General features: G+C 37.6%; 1 pseudogene; it reads right to left on the reverse strand.

The window, feature by feature from the left end:
* Positions 1 to 14,657: 14,657 nt before the first annotated feature.
* LOC101954761 (aldo-keto reductase family 1 member B10 pseudogene) lies at positions 14,658 to 15,645 on the reverse strand (annotated as a pseudogene).
* Positions 15,646 to 18,742: the final 3,097 nt, after the last annotated feature.

An 18,742-nucleotide genomic window follows, 5' to 3' on the forward strand; every position in this document is an offset into this window, starting at 1 on the left:
CATAAACTTTAGCAAGATTCTCTGTTTTGGGGTTATTGATGACTAATCTTTGTTGTTAATGGTAACTCACTGTTTCTGATTGTCAGAATATGGGCAAAGTGTTGGTCCCTTCTCCTTACTGACACATAACAAAGTGCTTTTTCAAGTCCTACAGAAGCCCAAGTCCCTGCTTGTTATCTTTCTGTTTGTTTTCTGAATTGCAATGATAATTCTGATGGCATGCTCTTCATAGATAGCCTTATGAATTCTCAATCTAAACTGATCATAAGGCACTTAAAACAAGATCTTTACCTTTGACCTGACTTAGAGGTATTACCTTGGTTATATACATGACCAAGTGCCGATCCTGTTTAGGCTCTATATCCTGTTCTAATTAGTAGTCCTTTTTTCACTTACCATATACCTAAAATCTGCTTATCCAAATGTCAAATGGTAGCCAAATGATATCCTTCTCACAGATATTTTTTAATAATATGAAAATTAATTTGACTATCCTAAGTAATATTTAAAGCAGAGTGCATTGGTATTGGCCATAGACAACATATAATATACTCATTTAAGAGATAATTAAATTAATGTTAATTGCAGTTAATTTTAAATTTGCAATGTATTTCCTTCTTTGATCTCATTAGCAAGTGATTAAATGAATATGTATACCTCTTTCAAAACTAATTAGGAAAGTATTGGTATTTCATTAACTGACACTATTTCATCAAGGCATTAATTAACAAATCATGACTTTGTTTGACTTAATAATTTCCATTTTAGTCAGGTAGATGGTGTGTGCCTGTAATCCCAATAGCTCAGGAAGCTGAGCCAGGACAATTGTGAGTTCACAGCCAGCTCAGTACTGTGAGCCACAAAGCAACTCAGTGAGACCCTGTCTCTAACTAATACACAAAATACTGCTAGGGATGTCACTCAGTGGTCAAGTTCAATTCCAGTACCAAAAAAGAAGTCACCTTTTCTGTCTAAAGCTTTGTCTAAATAAGAGTTACAATCATTTTGGAGAAATTGAGAAATAATATTTAGTCTGTATACTAGTCTCTAAAGTAGAAAGTATTCATTCTGGGTTGGAGGGTAACAAGGTAATCTGTTGGAGTGCTGAAATCAGTGGAATTTCTTTCTTTTACTATAGATGTTTTTAAAAATCATGTCTTTGTGTTAGTCTAATATAAAAACATTTTACAAACACATAATTAATCCTTTGAGACTACATAGTTCACTGTTGGAGTGGATTATATGGAAGAGAAATGATTACTGATTAGAACAATTACTGCACTGTGAAATATACGGATGCTGGTTTGATTTTTAGTTACCTGTAATACTTTTCAAAAGTGCTATGAAATAGACAAATACAATTTGGCCAAAAATAAGAAAGAAAAGAAAAGCAGTAAAATATAAATTGATACATGTTACAATAGGAAGGAAACTCAAAAACAGTATACTGTATAAAAGAAGAAAGACAGCACAAAATAGTTGTGTAAAATATCCATCCAAAGAAACTGTTAGAGGCTGAAAGTTACAGTGGAAATTTACATAATGTACATGAGGATGTAATTATCCTGATGAAAAGGTCTTAGAGTTATATCATGCTGATTCTTGCACAGTAGCTGTACACGAATGTTACAATGTTATAGAATAAGTAGTTAAAATACAGGAGCACATATTTGATGAACACACAAACACATGCATTAGCACAAACATACTGAGTCTAAGAGATCTGAAATATAACAAAATGTCTTTGATGCCCTTAGAAGTAGCTAGAGAGCTCCTTTCTCTGAACCCACTTAACCCAGTTGACCTCCATATCCACACCTCACAGTGTCTGCAGAATCTGCTCTCAGGACAGTGAGCCTTGGAGCTTCCCTCTTGTACTTACTTACACATGGTGCATCCACTGCAACCCTGGATTGAGCACCTGTGCTTCTTCAGGTTCAGGATGCCAAGAAACAGGTAGCACCTGATTCCTTTTTCATTTTCTACTGTGTCTATTCCCTGTCACCCAATAGATGGAATTCCATATCATCCCAAGTTTTCGGTTCACTTCCTGCCTTCTTCTAGTCTCATTTCTGTACCCTGTTCCAAACAGTCTCAAATGGTGCTCATTACAGAGACTGAGGACAGCTGTGTCTGAGATGGACATTCCTCTGCACAAAATGAGTTCCTGCACAAGAGGGTGTCACAGGTTCAAGTGAAGTGTTCAGGCAGGGAAGACAAAGAAGTGCTGTTAGTGTAGGCTAAAGAGGAGCCCAAAGGCTTTCACCACCTCTAGCCTTCCTTGTCATTTTACCTGACACAAAACTCCTCTTGCCTTGAAGATCCACAGGCAGAGCATGTCAGCTGGATATGTATACCTGTTGCATGCTTGTGAAGTCAATGAAGTTTGTCTTGAGACTCTGCCTACACTTTCTGGCTGATTGGGGTTTTTTATTCCTTTTTCCACTTTACCTTTGTTTCTGGAGGTGGGAAGGTTGGAATCAGTCATTTGTCTTACACCCAAATTAATATCCAAATGATTAATCTCTCATTTTAATCTCTTTCAAATAAGGGTAGGAATCAAACATAAAATGGGCTTCATTTCAGTGACAGGGTAGAAAGTGCTCACCTTTATTCTATTTCTGCGATATTATTCTGTTCTCATAAATTTGAAGGCAGCAGATGTTTCAATGAATGCATGTTTTTTTGCATTTCTTCTTTCTATTTCAAGTACAAAAGATGAAAATTTCACTTTGTCAGGAATCCAGTCCTACCCTCAAACAGCTATCCTCTTCCACCTACTGAAGAGGAAGTTCAAAGAACATTCTAAATAATTTTTTAAATATGTTCTCATGTTTGTATATCATAGATTCCAAAATATGCACTTCTAATTTATGATGCAATACAGAATGTGCTCTGGGTTTTATGACAACTGTAACCTGTAGAGTACTACCAGTGGGAATTAGTGGAATGCCACCTAGAAGCATACAAGGATAATGACAAGAATATATTTAATATTAAAATCAAATTATGTGCCAATTAAGGTTCCCACATTTATGTTTTCACTTTTCTTTTTGTAATTAGTGTCTAATTATATACAAATAGTAGGTTTTATTATGGTGTATTTCTACACGTACATAACATACTGTGGTAAATTTCATTTCCTAGTACCTTTCCTTTCCCTGTACTCATCCCTCTGATCATCTTCTTCTCTACTAGTCTGTCTTATTTTATTGTAATCTCTTTTTCTCTTTGTTGTTTCTCTCCTGTATCCACATATGAGAGATAACATTTGACCCTTGATTTTGAGTCTACATGATTTCACTCAACATTATGTTCTCTAGTTCCATCCATTTTCCTTTAAATGACATAATTTTGTTCTTCTTTATAACTGAATAAAATTCTATTGTGTATATACACCATATTTTCTTCATCTGTTCATATGTTGATGAATATCTATGCTTGTTCCATAACTCAGCTATTTTGATTGTGCTGCTACAAGAACAGGATTACTTGTATCTGTGTAGTATTTGACAATTTGTTAGTGGCAGTGATAATAGAATGTCACATGTCAATCAGGCATAATGAAAGCAGTAAGCCTAGACAGGTTATTTTAGATATGTAACTCATATCTGGGATAAGAAGTCATAGATCTTATCTAGGAAGTTAAATAGTGGTCCTGAACCAATAATAAATATATTATCTGCATATTTTTGGTGCAAAAAGAGTAAGATGAAGCGAATACTTTAGGTTTCTAATGAATTGTCAGAAATTACTAATTATGCTTAACTAAAGACCTTCATGGTGTCTTGGAGACCAATGCCTTTAGGTCTTTGTCCTCTCAAATAAAATAATAATCTATTGCACATTTTGTATTGATAGTTATACATTTTTTTTCTAAAAATGTGCTTTGTAACATTCCATTTCTCAATTAAGGAAATGAAATAGAAGAAAATATTTAATCATTCAAAATTCTGCCTAATTTTTCTTTTTTTAATTTATTTTTTAGTTGTAGTTGGACACAGTGTCTTTATTTTAAAATTTTTTAATGTGGTGCTGAGGATGGAACCCAGGGCCTCACACATGCTAGATGAGCACTCTACTGCTGAGCTACAATTCCAGCCCTTCCTAGTTTTTCTTATATATGAAAAAGATCCATGGCATTATTCTGAACAACATTAAAACTAAAATAAGGAACTTTAATTTTGCAAAGTAAATATAATATTCAGTAAAGTATTCTTTCATTCAAATGTTTGTCAAGTTCAGACAGAAAGGCAATAGGAGGTGATAAAAAGTGAATAAAAGAGGTAAAGGAAGGAAGATGATATTTCGGGGCTCCTTTCCTATTAGAGTCTATGCTGTTAATAACTTTGAACATGCATAAGTAATCTTACATGAAAAATATATCTGTAGAGTAAATCCTCAGGAGTAAAAAAAAAGTTAAATATATCAGTATCTAGGAAAGAAAGCACAGAAGAAACAAATAAACAAAAATACATATGAAAATACAGAAGTAAAGATGAATTGAAAGAGTGATAATGCCCAAAGAGATGGGTGAACTCAGAAAGTCGTGGACAGAGAGGAAGGGGCTGGAAAAGAGAAAGAGGGGGAGCAGGGGAATATCCTTGGAAAGACAAAATCTTAATTTTGGATTTTTGTGAAGTTTTTTTTTTCTTTTTTTATATAATTACAGACTTTCTTTGGCTTTCGTTTCTCAGTGTATAACACAGTACATTAGAATTAGTTAAAAGTAGTATCTTAGAGCTTTACTAGTCCAAAATAATCTCTACCTGTGAGAAACTTTTTCATGTTAGGCAATTTTATAACATTATAAGGATATACTTTAGTGTGCATTCACGTGTAAGTTTTTTAAAATTAATTTTTAGAATTACTAATACTAATGATACACATTAGTGACACTTATTGTGGTATTTCTATACATGAATATACAGTGACTATTGATCATGTCCATCTGCTTTTCTACCCTCTCCCCTAATCCTTCTGCTTTCTTCCCTTTGCCTCCTTATCAATCTCTAAAAATTTCTCTTGTTTTCAGCTTTTTCTGCTTATGTTTCTACATGTGAGAGAAAATATGCTCTACTTGTCTGTGTGCCTTGTTTTGTTTATCATGCTGCACACTTCTTCCCATTCATTTTACTACAAATGATAGGATGTCATTCTTCTTTATGGCTGAATCACAATCCCTGGCATAAAGACCACATTCCCTTTATCCATTTAGCTGTTGATGGGCCCATAGAATAATTGCATGTCTTATCTATTGTAAATAGTCTGTGAACAGTATTGATATAAATGTGGGTCTGCCAGTATCTCTTACTACATTTCTTAAAGATATATACCTAAGATTTGAATAAATTGATCATAAGGAAGTTCCATTTTTAGATTTTTGATGAAGCTCTATACTCTCCCATTGCAGCTATATTAACTAACATTCCAAGAAATAGTGTGTTGCTTCCCCCCCCACATTCTTCAAAGCATTTATTATATTCTATCTTGTTGTTGTTGTTGTTATTTGAGAGAGAGAGAGAGAGAGAGAGAGAGAGAGAGAGAGAGAGAGGAGAGAGAGAGAATTTCAATATTTATTTTTCAGTTTTCAGCGTACACAACATCTTTTGTTTTGTATGTGGTGCTGAGGATCTAACCCGAGCCACACGCATGCCAGGCTTGCTCGCTACTGCTTGAGCCACACCCCCAGCCCCGTTGTTGTTGTTGTTGTTTTGATGACAGTCATTCTATCTGGGGTGAGATGAAATGTCATTTTAGCTTTGACTTCCATTTCACTGATGGCTAACTATATATACATACACATACATACATACACACACACTTTTTTACATTCCATTTCTCAATTAAAAATATTAAATACAAGAAAATATTTAATCATTCAAAATTCTGCCTGGTTTTCTTTTGTTTTAAATTCATTTTTTTAGTTGTAGTTGGACACAGTATCTTTATTTTAAATATTTTTTAAATGTGTTGCTGAGGATCAAACCCAGGGCCTCACACATGCTAGGTGAGCACTCTATATAATTTGTACCAGGGATTGAACTCAGGGTCACTTGACCACTTAATCATATTGCCAGCACTATTTTGTATTGGATTTAGAGACAGGGCCTCACTGAGTTGCTTAGCATCTCACTTTTGCTCAGGCAGGATTTGAACTCCTGATCCTCCTGCCTCAGGATCCTAAGCCTCAGGGATTACAGGTGTGCACCACTGCACAAGAATTTTTTTCATATAATTATTTACTAGCTGTTTTTATTTCTTATAAGAAGTGTCTATGCATGTCATTTGCCTATTTTTAATTGAAGTGCTTATTTTATTGTTGTTTATGTTCTTCATATGTTGTAGATATTAATTCTCTGTCAGATAAATTGTTGCCAAAGATTTTTCCCTATTTTAAGTAGTCTCTTCAGTCTATTAATTATTCTCTTCGTTGTGCTTCAGAAGCTTTTAAATTTGATGTAATTCCACTTGTCAATTAACCAGTACATAAAAATATAACATTGTACAGATGAATGGAACACCAAGTAACATTTGATCAATGTATATGTTCTGTAATGATTACATCAGGTGAAACATTTACCTCTTCAAACCTCATCTTTTCTGTGTGGAGAAAACTCAAAATCTTTTAGATTGGAGCTTTTTGCTGTCTTTGCTCTTACTTCCACTTTGAGTGAAAACATTTAACTTTGACCTTTTGAATTTAGTTTATTTCATTTTTTGAACTTTCATTATTTTCTTATTCTTTATATTTTTGCATCCTCAATGGTAGCAGAGACCCTGTTGTTTAACAAACATTTGTTCAGATCAAATAAGTGGAAGAAATAGTCATTTGCTCATCTGAGTCGTTGTTGAGAGCCACAGCCAAAGGGGCCACAGCAAAGTTCCAGCTGCCAGCAAACTTCCAGCTGCCAGCTGATGATTGGCTCACAGCGACCCCAGCAACTTCTAGCTGCCAACTGATTGGCTCCTCTGCAGTGATGCTCATTGGGCTGTTTTCCTGCTCTTTCAGACCACGGAGCTGCTCATTGGGGGACTTTTTTGGCTCCACCCACATGACCCAGCCAATCGGCCTCAAGAGCAGAAGGAGTGGGGGAGGTGGAGAGGCTTGTGGGAAGCCGGTGGTGGCAGTTGGGCTCTGAAGGTTTTTCCTGAGGAGCTGTTTTGTTTGGCCTGTGTGGTTTTAAAAATAAAGTTTGTTTATTTTGACAAGTGGCTCCTGAATTGTGCCCAGCCAGACTGCGGCATTTGGTGGGCCACATGGGGAACCACTGAGGGTAAGTGATAAGGTAAACTACTCGCCCCTGAGGGCAGGGCGAGAGGATGGGTAGCCATTTTAAGATCCATCTTTTGTTTTGTTTCACTTTTGTTTTAAGTTGCCTGTCCCTGGAGATGAGTGAGAGGGAAGAAACACCGCTCACATCTGAGTAAAAACTATTTGTGTCTGAGGAACACATAGGGAAAAAGGATGGATGGACATTTCAGGAGGATAGAAAGTCTGATATAATGATTTTGTGTGGTTCCGTTTTTCTTTCATTCTGTCTCGGTTTTGTTTGGTGTTACCTTTTTGGGTTGTATTATAGTAGAAATATGGGATCAGAAATTAGTAAAAAAAACAAAACTGAAAGAGTGTTAAGTAAATTGTTAGAGGAAGGAGGCATCCCAGTAAAATCAAGAGCAGTCAGGGCATACATTGATACAATACAAAAATGTAGCCCATGGCTTTTTAAGGAGGAGTTGTTAAATATATCACAATGGAACCATCATGGTGAAGATTTAAAAAGAATAGAAAAGCACAAGAACTCTGCCAGTTGGCACATTGACATTGTGGGCATTGGTATCTGGTTTGCTTAGTCCAAAGCCTTCAGTTCAGACAAAGGTAGAGGAAGGAGAAGACATATTGATTCAAGTAAAAGAGAAGGTCTCTCAAGTTAATCAGAAAGAGGAAAAGATTCAAGTAAAAGAGAAGGTCTTTTGAGCTAGTCAGATAAAGAAAGCTTAGAGCAGAAAAAGCCATCAGGGGAAAAATTACAATAGGATACTGGTACTAACACCTTTCTATCACCAGAGGGCGTAAGTGTTCACCCAACCCCGCCACCTCTACAGGAGACTGCTACTAACACCTTTCTATCATCAGAGGGCAAAAGTGTCCAACCAACAGCGCCACCTCCATATGGTGGGAGGCCCCAAACCCCTGCAGTTGATAGTTGGGATCCTGAGACAGGATCTCAAATATTAACATGCTCTGTATTTGAGGCAGGAGGGCAGCGAATTCACCATGCTTTAAATTTCAAAACTGTGAAGCAGCTAAAAGAGGCTGTAACAACCTATGGTCCTCAAGCACCCTTCACTGTAAGCATGGTGGAATCCATTAACAACTTGAACATGACGCCAGCAGATTGTGCTAATATGTGTAAAGCTGTGCTAAATGGAGGTCAATACCTGTTATGGAAGGTTGCCAATGAGGAATTTTGCAAGGAGACAGCTAGGCGAAATGCAGCAGCTGGTTATCCTCAGAGAAATCTAGATATGTTGTTAGAAAAGGGACCTTATGAGGATCAGCAGCAACAAATTGAATATGATCCTGGTGTTTACGCACAAATTGCTGCAGAGGCAGTTAGGGCATGGAAGAATTACAAGGACATGGAGGTATACAAGGTCAATTATCTAAGGTAATACAAGGAGCTAATGAATCTTACGCTGAATTTGTAGATAGGCTTATTCAAACAGTTACCAGAGTTTTGGGGAATACAGAACAAGCAATGCCATTACTAAAACAACTGGCTTATGAATAAGCGAATCGTTGGTGCAGAGAAATCATTAGACCATGGAAACATGAAGATTTAAACACATATATTAAATTATGTAGAGACCTTAATGAACAAGAGCAAGTTGTGACAGCTACAGTAAAAGAGGCTTTAGATGCCAGGCCAAGAACATGCTACAATTGTGAAAAAACAGGATATTTTAAAAGGAATTGCCCCATAGAAGGAAGGTTTAACAAAACTAAGTATCAAAGGAGTAAAATACCATGTATTTGCCCACGATGCCATAGAGGGAGACATTGGGCTAATGAATGCCGTTCTCAAACCACCATAGATGGTACCCCATTATCAAAAAACAAACAAGGACCAGGTGTTTATCCACAATATCATGGAGAAAGGCATCGGGCTCCATTGCCAAATAATGGACAGGGTGGCCTAATGCTCCGGGGCCCAAAACCACAAATATACGGAGCACTGGAGGAAACTAGCAACCCCATCAGGTTAGTTCCCAGGACACATTGTCCATTAGATTCCTCATCAGACAAACCAGAGGGAGTGCAGGGTTGGACATCTACACCTCCACCAGATCAGTACTAACTCCAGAGATGGGAGTTCAAATCATTCCCACAGGGGTAAAAGGACCTCTTCCCAAAGGAACAGTAGGCTTATTATTGGGACGCAGCTCTTCTACTCTAAAAGGACTTATGATAAGTCCTGGGGTAATTGATCCTGATTATAAAGATGAAATAAAAATTATAGCCAGTTCTCCAAAGGTTATATCAGTAATTTCACCAGGAGATAGAATAGCACAGTTACTAATAATACCCAGCCTACATGATAAATTTTCCAGTCGTACTGCAGAAAGAGGTTCCAAGGGATTAGGCTCCACAGGTGTAGATTGGGCTATGCTTTCTTTAAATTTGGATTCTCGCCCCATGCTAAAACTAAATATACAAGGACATGAATTTAATGGGCTACTGGATACAGGTGCAGACCTTAGCATCATCTCTCATCAAGAATGGCCAAAACATTGGCCATTACAACAGGCCACTCAAATGCTTCGAGGCCTAGCAGTAGCAACTAATCCCCATAGAAGTGCAATGGTATTAGATTGGAAGGATCCTGAAGGATGTGAAGGAACTATACAACCATATGTATTGGATCATATCCCTGTAAATTTATGGGGACGAGATGTCCTAGATCAATTAGGTTTGACATTAACAAATAATATCAATCAAAATGCACCCACTATTATGGCTAGACAAGGTTTTAGGAAAGGAAAAAGATTAGAAAAACAAGAACAAGGTATAGCAGCACCAATACAAATTGATCAAGGAACAGATAGACATGGGTTGGATTTTCAGAAAGGGCCACTGAGACAATAAAAATTACTTGGAAATCAGAAAGACCAGTATGGGTTCCTCAGTGGCCCCTGACTAAAGAAAAGATACAAGCAGCCCATGACCTGGTCAAACAACAATTAGCAGAAGGACATATACAACCTTCTGTATCTCCCCATAATACTCCCATTTTTGTCATCAAAAAATCTGGTAAATGGAGATTATTGCAAGATTTAAGAGCCATTAATAATGAGATGGTTATTATGGGACCTGCTCAATTGGGGATTCCTCAATTGTCTGCTTTGCCAAAAACTTGGTATATTTTAGTTATAGACAGTAAAGATTGTTTTTTTTTTTCAATTCCAATTCATCCTGAAGATAGTCCATGTTTTGCATTTACTATCCCTGCACTGAATCATGAAGGTTCTGATCAGAGATATGAATGGAAAGTACTCCCTCAAGGGATGGCTAACAGCCAAACTATGTGTCAAATTTATGTTAACAAAGTAATCCAGCCACTTAGAAATCAAAATCCTGAACTACAAATATTTCACTATATGGATGATGTGTTATTAGCACACAAAGGTAAAAACACATTGCTAGAATATTATGCCACACTTACAAACTTATTAAAAAATTATAATCTAGAGATACCAATAGATAAAGTACAATTAAATTTTCCAATTAATTATTTAGGAGTTCTGTTATCCTCAACCATGGTCCATCCACCAAAAATTCAAAATACGAGTAGATCAACTTAAATCACTTAATCACTTTCAAAAGTTATTAGGAGACATAAATTGGATAAGGCCTTATCTAGGTATACCAACAGGAGAGTTGGGACCTTTATTTGATATCCTAAAAGGTCCATCAGATCCAAATTCACCCCGAATGTTAAAGCCTGAAGCAAGAAAGGCATTAGAAATCATTGAAACATATATGCAAAATATGCATTTGGATAGAATTGATATAAGTTTGCCTTTATTATTTATTGTACTACCAACAAAAAATATTCCTACAGGAGTATTTTGGCAAGAAGATCCATTATTATGGATACATTTATCTTATTCTCCTAACACTATTCTTACTAGGTGTCCTGAGGCTGTAGGACAATTAATACTCCAAGGAATAAAAGCAGGAAAGGGAGTGTTTGGAATTTCTCCCAATAAAATTATTACTTCATATACTATGAATCAAATTGATGAGTTAGCTAATTAGTTAAATACTTGGGCAATAATCATGTGCAAATCTAATTTTTCATTTTATAACCACTTACCATCTAATCCTTTATTGTCCTTTTGGTCATCGCATCCTGTAATTTTTTCCAAAAATGGCAAGAAAAACAACTATCATGAATGCTCCAAATATATTCACTGATGGGTCAAATATTGGTACAGCAGCAGTAGTTACCCCTGATCAAACTTTTACATTTTTAGTACCCAAACAATCAGCTCAAAAGGTAGAGCTTAATGCAGTATTACAAGCTTTTGTGATGTTTAAAGATTCTGTATTTAATTTATTTTCTGATAGTCAGTATATAGTCAATGCTACAATATCCATTGAAGATAATGGTAGGTTTTCCCCTTCCTCTACTGTTTTCTCTTTGTTTTCCACTATACAAAGTCTAATCTTTGACAGAAAAGATCCGTTCTTTATAAGACATATCAGGGCACATACAGGATTGCCTGGAGCCCTTAGTTTGGGCAATGATTTAGCAGATAAAACTACACATGACATACATATTTTCTCTACACTAGAAGAAGCTATAAATTTTCATAAAAAGTTCCATGTCAATGCTGATACTTTAGAAATACTTTTTAAAATAACTAAGGAACAAGCTAGACAAATAATAAAACAATGTCACAATTGTGTGACCTTTTTACCACAAGTTATCTTGGAGTCAATCCTAGAGGATTGATACCTAACCATATTTGGCAGATGGACATCACAACTTGCCAGAATTTGGAAAATTAAAATATTTGCATGTTACAGTTGATACTTCTTCTGGATTTTTGATGGGCTCCCTTTATGCCGGAGAAAAAAACTAAAGATATTATAGCTCATTGCTTACAAAATTTTGCCACTGTGGGTGTTCCAAAACAGTTAAAAACAGATAATGCCCCTGGTTATACTTCTACCTCTTTTAAACAATTTTGCTCAACATTTGGCATTACTCATATAACAGGAATCCCATACAATCCACAGGGACAAGGCATAGTTGAAAGAGCTCATCAAACTATTAAAATGTACTTATTAAAGCAAAAAGAAGGAATTGGGAAGGGGTATATATTCCCCAAAGATAAACTTAAAATAACCCTTTTTACTCTAAACTTTTTAAATTTGGATTCATCAGGGCTTAGTGCTGCGGAAAGGCATATGTGTCCAAAAAATGTACATAAGCCCAAGGTACTTTGGAAGGATATTCTAACAGGACAATGGAAAGGTCCTGACCCAGTAATTGTCTGGAGTCGGGGGTCTGTTTGTGTGTTTCCACAGAGAGAAAAGCAGCCAATTTGGATTCCAGAGAGATTAACTAAAGCGATTTCTACAGACCAAAAATAACATGATTTGGCTCAAATCCATAACAGCTGATATACAGAACTACAGTTTGGCTACCCTTACATCTGTGACAGAACCAGGATGCTTTTTTCAATATCTATTTTATTATTGCCCTTTCCCACATCATGAAGTTCTATTTTATTTTTTGAGCTCATACAGACATAGGTTAATGTTTTGCTGATCAGTTCTATTTTTTGACTATAGGGTTTTTAAACAATGGAATGGAGATTTCACCTATAAAAAGTTATAAGGCCTTTAGTATTATGTTATGTGTTGTGTGCACACTTGTGTTTTATGTTGTATGTTTGTATGTACGTATGTCCATATATCATATATGATGAACGCTCATGTAAAAATGGATCCAAATTTTTTATTCACCTGATTTAAATTTTTTAATTTAAATTGGGTAAACAGCTGTTGAGGATTGCTTTAATATGTGAACAAAAAAGGAGGTTAACAGATCTGTTTGTTTACTTTCACCTTTCTTTTTCATTATATTTAATAATTCTGTTCAAGATAATGTAAATTGTTAAGAAAAATTGTTTTCTTTTAGTGCCTTCTGGAATGTTACATAATTTTATCTTTAGCCATTATTGCCAGAATTCCTATCTTCATCCCACTGCTGGTGAAGACAATGTAAATTGTTAAGAAAATTGTTTTCTTTTAGTGCCTTCTAGAATGTTACATAATTTTTTCTTTAACCATTATTGCCAGAATTCCTATCTTTATCCCAGCGCTGGTGAAGACAAAGAGAAAACCAATCTATAGCTTCTGCAATAGCCATCACTGAACTGCTTGCAGAACTTGCCTGAACTATGTATCACTTGTATGCATTGTGAACTCACCTGTATGCACTGTGAACTATGTGTTGGTGCAGCGCCTTTTGGTAGTGTTGGGGTATTTTTACTGATGATGTCATCAGTGGTACAATTTTTCCAAAAGGAGCGGTCAATTGGCTTGGTGTATCTTCCTCCCTTCTGCTTGTCATGGTCGTTCAGCTAAAATTTGGGGGCCAACAGAGGTGAGGCAAAGAACCTCACCCCCCCACTGGTAAAAAGACCTATCCACAGGTGTGGCTGTATACTGGACTGGTAGTCAGTGATGGGTAAGATCCAATTGCAATGGTACCAACCTAAGACAAGAGGCTGACGCCTTGATGTCAGCTCATCCAATAGCGGGTAAGGACCATATGTACTATTGGACAACCTAAGGCAGGCCTGGACCCTAAGCCACATGCTTGTTGTTGAAACAGAGAGGGGGAGATGTTGAGAGCCACAGCTGAAGGGGTCCCAGCAAACTTCCAGCTGCCAGCAAATTTCAAGCTGCCAGCAAACTTCCAGCTGCCAGCTGATGATTGGCTTACAGCGACCCCAGCAACTTCTAGCTGCCAACTGATTGGCTCCTCTGCGGTGATGCTCATTGGGCTGTTTCCCTGAGCTTTCAGACCACGAAGCTGCTCATTGGGGGGCTTTTTTAGCTCTGCCCACGTGACTCAGCCAATCGGCCTCAAGAGTAAGAGGAGTGGGGGAGGTGGAGAGGCTTGTGGGAAGCCGGTGGTGGCAGTTGGGCTCTGAAGGTTTTTCCTGAGGAGCTGTTTTGTTTCGCGTGTGTGGTTATAAAAATAAAGTTTGTTTTTTTGACAAGTGGCTCCTGAATTGTGCCCAGCCAGACTGCAGCAAGTCATACTTCCCTGTGATAAGTCTTTTCCTGGTTCAACATATGGATCTAAAAAAAACTTTGCTTAGGGGAAGGGAGGAGGAAAAGGAAAGAAGGTCTGGGAAAGAGATTGAGCAACTAATGTTGCATGCATGGGCGATAAGAGCATTAACATAATCCCATTATGTACAATTATAATACACTAATAATTTTTTTTAATTTGCCTAGATTGTGACAAGATCAAACACAATATAATTTTATATAATTTTAGCTAAAATGGGTCTCAGGGAGAGTAAATTTCACTTCAGTGAAGAGAAAGAATCCACCAGGTGTCTCATTAGGAGATTCAGCTTCAGTAATCAGCTTTGAAGGGGTAGTCCAGCAAATTAGCCTGGTCAGCCAGGACACAGATCCTCCAGTTTCTGTTGAAGTTGAGAAAGATCGCCATCTTCCCATCATTCAATTTGAACTCAAAGACCTGAAAGTTCTCAAGAATACATTCTGGGGTCACAGACTTGAGGATCACCACACATTCCTCTGGATATGGAACCGGATCAGAATTTCTGGGCTGGAGATTTTTTGTGCCTTGCAGCAATCTCCTTGATCTTAGGGTCCTGCAGTAGTGAAGGGTCTTCTGGCTTGGACCAAGGTCTATCTGGAAAGCCCAGGGGGATGTAGGCTGTGACCGTGATGCCCTTAGAGTGGCAGTATTGGATCAGTTTCTCCTGGGTGAGGTATGAGTGATACTCTACCTGGTTAGTCACTGGTTTATATTTGAATCCAGGCTCATTCAAGATCTTTTCAATCTGGAAGTGGTTGAAGTTGGAAACACCAAGAGCTTTCACCAACCCCTCATCCACCAGCTCCTCCATGACCTCCCAGGCATCCAAGAACATTTCTTTACTGATGAGGTTGTTGCCTTTATCATCTTTGGGGAATAAATCCTTCCCAGCCTGAAATCCCTGGGGCCAATGAATAAGGTAGACATCCAGATAGTCCAGTTTCAGATCTTTAAGGGTCTTCCAATAGGCTTACTTCACAAGCTTCCTCTCAATGAAGGTGCACCACAACTTGCTCACAAGAAAGAGGTCCTCCTGCTTCACCACTTTCTCCAGATCTCCTCTTGGATGGCTTCTCTCACCTCATTCTCATTTTGATAGATGTAGGCACAGTGTATGTGGCTATATCCTGCATCAATGGTCACATTCATGGCTTCTTTGACTTTGTTTGGGGGAGACTTCCAGGTGCCCAGATCCAACATGGGCATCTTGGCTTTGGTGCTGAGCTCCACGAAGGTTGCCATGGTTGGCGCAGAAATGGCTTTGAGAGCGCAAATAGATGTCTGGTGTCAGATTTGGTTTATTTCAATTACCATTATGTTCTGCAGTTCCACCCTTTTGTTACCATTGGGATGTCCAGTAAAAGTGCAGGTCCCCAGTGTCAAACACAAAGAATTGAGTGAAACACGCTGAAGTAATATGTAGAAAGGAATGGCCCAAGCAAGAGAGAGAGGCTCCAGGCTCCAATGTTTGGTAATTAGGGTCACGTATCCTGAAGTGTGGAGCGGTCTATTCCTATATGGTTGTTATTGAAGAACTAACCATATTTGTCCCATTGGTTATATTATGATATCTGATTAGAATAATTTCAAATTTCCTCCCACCATTGGTTAGGTTAGAAAACCTAATTAGAATACTGCACACTTTACTTCCATTGGTCATTTTAAAATTTGAACTTGTGGGGGGCAGTTGTCATGGTCATAATTCCTCATTGGTGGGAATTGTCATGGTGATGTCTTCAGTGGTGGGAGTTTTCATGGTAATGAGATTTATTGTAAATAGGGATCAGACACTGTAAGTATTCTGACAGTGGAATTAGTCAGGGGAGCATTCCCCCAGTGAGCAAACTCCCAGAGGATAACTGGAGCCCTGATTTCCACAATCAGAATGCCCAGCCTCCTCCCTCTGAGGCAACTATACAGGCTTTGTATGGTTTCTTTAGCAGTGTCCTTGGAGAGTAGGGGCTCTGTGTTTGTACTAACCTGGACCTTATGTCAGTTAGCTAGCCCTTGGGTTAAAGAAATACTAATTAGAATATAGTCATGATAACGGGAGGTATGTGTTGTTTGAGTTAACAAACTCCCAGGCCAGGAGAAACAGACACTTCACTTCTGCACTTCTCATTTACACTTCACTTCACTCTCTCTACTCCATCCTCTCTGTCTACTTACACTTTTGTATCTTTGTCTGTTCTTTTGTGCGCCTCCTCCACAGGTCTCCAGGCACAGGTGTTTCTTTATAAGACACCTTTCCTTCTTTTGTCTAATACATTGTCACCACCATCCTGATGTCCCTGAGCTCCTACCTAACTCTTTTCCCAAAAAGTACCATAATTTCATTCTTTATGGTTGAATAAAACTCCATTGTGCATGTGTATCACATTTTCTTTATTCATTAATCTGTTGAACAGCACCTGGGATGGTTCCATAACTTTGCAATTGTAAGTTGTATTGCTATAAATATTGATGTGCCTGTATCATATAGCATGCTGATTTAAGGTCTTCTGGATAAATACTAAGGAATGTGATAGCTGGGTTATATGGTGATTTTATTCCTAATCTTTCAATAATTTCCATACAGATCTTCAAAGTCATTGTAGTAATTTGAATCCCCATCAACAATGTATGACTGTATCTTTTCCCCCACATGCTTAGCAGTATTTATTATTATTTTTTATTGGCTGTTCAAAACCTTACAAAGCTCATGACATATCATCTTTCATACATTTGATTCAAGTGGGTTATGAACTCCCATTTTTACCCCAAATACAAGTTGCAGAATCACATCAGTTACACATCCACATTTTTACATAATGCCATATTAGTGACTGTTGTATTCTGCTACCTTTCGTACCCCCTACTATCTCCCCTCCCCTTCCTTCTCATCTTCCCTCTCTACCCCATCTGCTGTTATTCAATTCTCTCCCTTGTTTTTTCCCCTTTCCCCTCACAAACTCTTATATGTAATTTTGTATAACAATGAGGGTCTCCTTCTATTTCCATACAGTTTCCCTTCTCTCTCCCTTTCTCTCCCTGCACTCATCTTTGTTTAATGTTAATCTTTTTCTCATGCTCTTCCTCCCTGTTCTGTTCTTATTTGCTCTCTTTATATCAAAGAAGACATTTGGCATTTGTTTTTTAAGGATTGGCTATCTTCACTTAGCGTAATCTGCTCTGGTGCCATCCATTTCCCTGCAAATTCCATGATTTTGCCATTTTTTTAGTGCTGCATAATAATCCATTGTGTATAAATACCACATTTTTTATCCATTCATCTATTGAAGGACATTTATGTTGATTCCAGAGTCTAACTATTGTGAATTGTGCTGCTATGATCATTGATGTGGCAGTATCCCTATAGTATGCTCTTTTAAGGTCCTCAGGGAATAGACCGAGAAGGGAGATAGCTGGGTCAAATGATGGTTCCATCCCCAGATTTCCCAGGAATCTCCATACTATTTTCCATATTGGCTGCACAAATTTTCAGTCCCACCAGCAATGTACAAGTGTACCCTTTTCCCCACATCCTCGCCAGCACTTATTGTTGTTTGACTTCATAATGGCTGCCAATCTTACTGGAGGAGATGGTATTTTAGGGTGGTTTTGATTTGCATTTCTCTGGCTGCTAGAGATGGTGAGCATTTTTTCATGTACTTATTGATTCATTGTATGTCCTCCTCTGAGAAGTGTCTGTTCAGGTCCTTGGCCCATTTGTTGATAGGGTTATTTGTTATCTTGTTGTTTAATTTTTTGAGTTCTTTGTATATTCTGGATATTAGGGCTCTATCTGAAGCGAGAGGAGTAAAAATTTGTTCCCAGGATGTAGGTTCCCTTATTGTAGGTTCTCTTATTGTTTCTCTTGCTGAGAAAAAACTTTATTTTAAGTAAGTCCCATTTGTTTATTCTTATATTTAACTCTTGGGCTATGGGCGTCCTATTAAGGAATTTGGAGCCCGACCCCACAATATGTAGATCAGAGCCAATTTTTTCTTCTATCAGATGCAGAGTCTCTGATTTGATATCAAGCTCTTTGATCCATTTTGAATTAACTTTTGTGCATGGTGAGAGAAAGGGGTTCAGCTTTATTTTGTTGCATATGGATTTCCAGTTTTCCCAGCACCATTAGTTGAAGATGCTATCCTTTCTCCATTGCATGCTTTTAGCCCCTTTATCAAATACAAAAAAGTTGTAATTTTGTGGATTGGTCTCTGTGTCCAATATTCTGTACCATTTGTCCACCTGCCTGTTTTGGTACCAGTACCATGCTGTTTTTGTTATTATTGCTCTGTAGTTCAATTTGAAATCTGGTATCGCTATACCTCCAGATTCACACTTCCTGCTTAGAATTGCTTTTGCTATTCTGG

Source organism: Ictidomys tridecemlineatus, chromosome 5 (genome assembly GCF_052094955.1).
Source record: "Ictidomys tridecemlineatus isolate mIctTri1 chromosome 5, mIctTri1.hap1, whole genome shotgun sequence".
NCBI lineage: Eukaryota > Metazoa > Chordata > Mammalia > Rodentia > Sciuridae > Ictidomys > Ictidomys tridecemlineatus.